The sequence below is a fragment of the Rhea americana genome, unplaced genomic scaffold (assembly GCF_003343005.1).
Source record: "Rhea americana isolate MKP2758 unplaced genomic scaffold, rheAme1 scaffold_43, whole genome shotgun sequence".
NCBI lineage: Eukaryota > Metazoa > Chordata > Aves > Rheiformes > Rheidae > Rhea > Rhea americana.
In genome coordinates this window covers 2879793-2884331 of record NW_028186568.1, presented here as the reverse complement: position 1 = coordinate 2884331, position 4539 = coordinate 2879793, and positions in this window count along the sequence as shown.

Genomic DNA, 4539 nt, shown 5'->3' with positions numbered 1-4539 from the left:
TTCTCCATCAGGGAAGGAAGACTACCCTCCTCACAGGCACACTAAACTGAAGTGCCAGACCACAGGAATAGTTGCTGTTCAGAGAACCAGGGGAGAAGGCGTGAAAAGAGGCAAGGCAAGAAATACAATAATCTGTATTTCCAATGAATAAAACATGGCTGTCCTCAYGGAAGGAGAGCGAGGTGATAAGGGCCGCTCATATTAAATAAGTATTTGCTCTCAGTTTCTTCCGGGCTTCGGGGGCTCATTTTGCAAATCGGTAATGGTATTTGTATAGCTGAAATTACAGCGTTACTGCTCACACCACTAAGATGAATGCCCTGCTTTCCTCTCTGCCAGGAGCCTGTGTTTTCCAGTGTTTGCGTCTCGGCTGTAGATACATGCTCTGAGACGAGCCGGGGTGGTGAAGATCCTGCCGAGGGCCGGGTCCAGCGTCAGGCTGAGCAGCAGCCCCGGCGGGACTCACCGTTCCCTCAGGGTTCGGATCGGAGCGCAGGTGCACGCGCCGCCAGCCCCGTGGGCTGSTGTGTGCCTGCTCGCACGTGCGTCGGAGGGGAGGGGAAAGAGGCAAGCTCCAGCAAAAGCAGAAGCCTCCATACCTATCCCAGTAAAACTGTGCCACTGAGCAGATGTCAGCGGAAAGAAAAACAACAGCCAGCTCTGGTAGTCGGCTGAGGCGGCCGCAGAKCAGACCTACACCCAAACGACTTCACGAGAACAGAAATGCCGACGCACGCCCCTTGGGCAGTGCCTCCACACCCCTCCAGCAAAAATGAGGCACGGCAGCCAACCTGCACTACYGCGGTCACGCGCTCCTCGAGCTTCCCCTCTGCAGTAAGTGATCTTGGTGAAGCTGCTGCCTATGATAACAAGGTGTTTCTGCAGTTTAAGGTACCTCCCCATTTCTGTCTGTTAAGAGCAAAGCAGAGGTGTGAGCTGACAGCTGGAAAAGGCAGGCTGGCGAGGGGGTTAGGCAATCCCCAGTGACCGCAGGGAAGGGCGCACRAACAGTCTATCAACCGTGCAAGCAGCTTCTTATTGCTCTCTGAAGGAAAACTCAGCCTTGATCTTGTGTCTCTCCAGCAAGAATGCTGAAATTGCTTCTGCCTTAGAGCTAGGCAGAGGGAGCAGGATCAAACTCACTGCCAGCTAGTTTCAGCGCCAAACTGTAGGTGGTTTCCATGTAACTCACACAGTAAGAAATCCCAGTAATAGAAATCTATAACTGTTAAAACAGAAACAATATTCTATCTGCATGTAACCCCGCCTTTGCAATTCATACTGGCAGAGTGCTGCAACACTCATTTTAGTCTCTGTCCCATAATTAAGAAAGATGAATGCACTGATTAAAAAAAGCCTGTCTGAGRAGAGTGGTGAAGCCAGGTACACAAATAAATGTTTTACTAAGGGCAAGAAGAAGGAGACAAACAGAAATATGYATCAGAAGTTAAGAATGATTACCATAGAAGGCAAAAGAAAATTTATCCTGTTTTCATGGCAGAACTTGAGAGGGTGTTTTAGATTAGCAGCTGAAGGCACTAACTCTTTCCAAGTCACAGATACCAGTAACTTTCTGAGAAGACAGGTATGGTCAATGGCTTTCCCACGATACTRGGGGTAAGGGAATGAACTACTGTAAAATACTTCCTATTGCCAAGCAAAAAGAGAATGTTAACAAGCATCTACTAAGAACACTAGTTATTTTTGAACTAGCTGATAGGGACTGCTTGCATCCAAGACTTTTAAGAGACATGTGGCTATTCTATGCCCTATGGATATTTATAGGGATGTTGCTAGAGGACCAGGAGAAAATTAGTATTAGATTTCAGAACAGATAAACTAGACAAGTCCAGGTAAACTAGTCAGGTAATTGCAACATTTTGACTCTCAATAATGGGTAGCAAGAGCTGACTAGTGCAAGAGATGCTTAATAAAAAATTAAAGAGGAGTAATATTATGACTTAGTAGCTGCTCTGCTGAAAAGGATCTGGAGGTTACACTGGATACCAAACTGGTTATGAGCCAGTAGTGTGCTCTCACACTTGTGAAATTGCAAATAAGGCCAACTGCATGCTGACTATGCATTAGGATGCATAGTCAGCATATCGAGGAAGGAAGTTATTCCCCTCTCTACAGCACTGATGAGGCCAGATCTTGAATAATGCATCCAGTTTGGGGTCTCCCAGTTTAATAGGGATGTGAAGAAACTGGAGAGGGTCCACTGGAGGGCTGCCAAGATGATTAGGACCAAGGAAACATGGCCTGCAAAGACTGCCTAGCGGCGCTTGGTTTATGTAGTCTGGTATAAGGGCTAATCTAGTAGCCTCTTATAGCTATTTAAAGGACAATTACAAAGGCAGTATTGCCAGCTAACATCAAAAGGGCCCATGGCCACAAACAGTGCCGGGGCAGGGGGCGAGGGGAACTAAAGCTGAACATTAGCAAAAAGCTTCTTCAGCATGAGKGTTGGGTAGCCCTGGAAGAGATGCCCAGGGAGGTTGCTGATTCCCCATCCTTGGAGATCCTCAATCTTGGCTGACAAAGCCATGTCTGACTGACCTGGTGCTGGTGATAATCTCTCTTCAAGTAGGAGGTTGAACTAGAGGRTCTCCAGTCAACATCTCCTATGATTTATACAAATTTAAGGGAAGAGGTATGATCAAACTAATTAGGTATCTTTTTTTCAATGAGTTTACTGGTTTGATTGGTAAAGACAACAGTCTGGTTTCCTACAACATACTTTGGCATCTGCACAGCTTCCCACTTGATGATACAGAACATTTTATTTAAGAAATGTGAGTGGTGAAGAAAATCAGGGTAGCACACACTGAAAGGAGACCAAATGGGAGGTCTTGAAATGAAATGGTAAGTGAGAAAGTGTCAGTGTGGACAGCRTTATCAAGTGGTGTGTTTCTGGCAGGTTACCTTGCAAAGAGTAGCAGGGGGCTTATTTAATATTTTTGTGACTGAATCAGAGGGAACATCACTGGAAACACCTGCAGATGATCAAAAGATTGCACTAGCAATACATATTAAAACAGGTGTGTTAGTGGCCCAGCAATCTGGTTACTTGGTAACTGAATCCCAACAAACAATATGTATATTTTACAGTGAACCATCAGGAAGCTGTACAGGTAGGGTCACAGTATGAGCCATGCAGGTGGGACCTCCTAAACTACACTAAAGTGGGAGAGGTCCTGCTGGACGGGCAGGGGAAAAGCAGATCKCAGCATCATGCTACAACCAGAAGGGTTAAGACTGTCCTGAGAAGGAGGCAGGGGAATCAGCAAATAAGAGAAAGAGGATACATCTCCTCTGGCCCAGGCACMACAGTCATCACTGTGGGAACACAGTGTCTATGAATCAGGAAGGATGCTGAAAAACTGGGGAGGATTCTTTGAAGAGCCACAGAAATTACGGTGCTYTTACATTAAGCAGGTGGTTTAGAGCTCAAAAGAATAAATTCAGTGTTAACAGTAAGAGAAGTACAAGCAACATGGGATGAAAATCATTTAACAACTTAGAGCTGAGAGGAACTCCCCCCCCACACACACATACATACCTCCCTCTACAGCTCGCTATTGCTCTGTTTGAGCAAAATCTGATTAAGCCTYATTTTCCTGGTCATTTTTTATATTTACTTTACTTGTTTTATGAATGTAGAAATTAACTAGTTCACGGGGCAGGGAAATATTTTCCAAAAATTGCATTTTTTTAAAAAAAAAGGCAAAGTAAATATTGAAATCTAAAAATCTAACCTTCATAGCTTTTCCTATGCCCACTTTGTACTGAAAAAAAAATAACTGAAGCATTTTATTTCAAAATAAAGAAATCAGTAATTAGAAACAAACAGGCATTCCCCCCCCACCTCCCTTCCCACTTTTCTAGCGAGAAAGAATTTCAGTGGCCAAATACAGCACAGCTTCCACCAAAGTAGAGGTTTTGGTGGAAACAGTAACAGACCTTTAACAAGTGCCACCATAAGCGTTTCTCCAAAGTTCACCAGGGAGCCAGTATTTTACCTCTTTGGGAGCGCTGCTCAGCTCTGTGATACGCTGTGGTGCTGGATAATGATCTAATAGACCTGACTGACACCACACTGGCACTCTGCCAAATCCACGCAACACCACCGAGCAGCTGAGAGCCTGAGAAAACCCCAAAAGAATACACACCGACTTCCCAGCTAAGAGAACAGCACGGGCTGAAGTGGTTGGAGCTCTCATACAAATAGGTCACCGGGTAAAGTGCCTGAATTTTACTATGCGCATTACTACTGCTGGCTACTTTTCTTCGTTTTAATCATCATGAAATACAATCCTAAAGTTGCTTCACTGTTCAGCCTTCCAAACAAATGAAGATTCACTTAAAAAGAAAATGAAAACAAAGAACTTTGAAGTGGACCTTTTAAATATTGCTTTTAGAATACTCTTTGGCTAGTAATCATAGAATCAGTAAGGTTGGAAGGGACCTCCAGAGATCATCTAGTCCAACCTCCCCGCTCAGCAGGGTCTCCTAGAGCATGGTAAACAGGGTTGCATT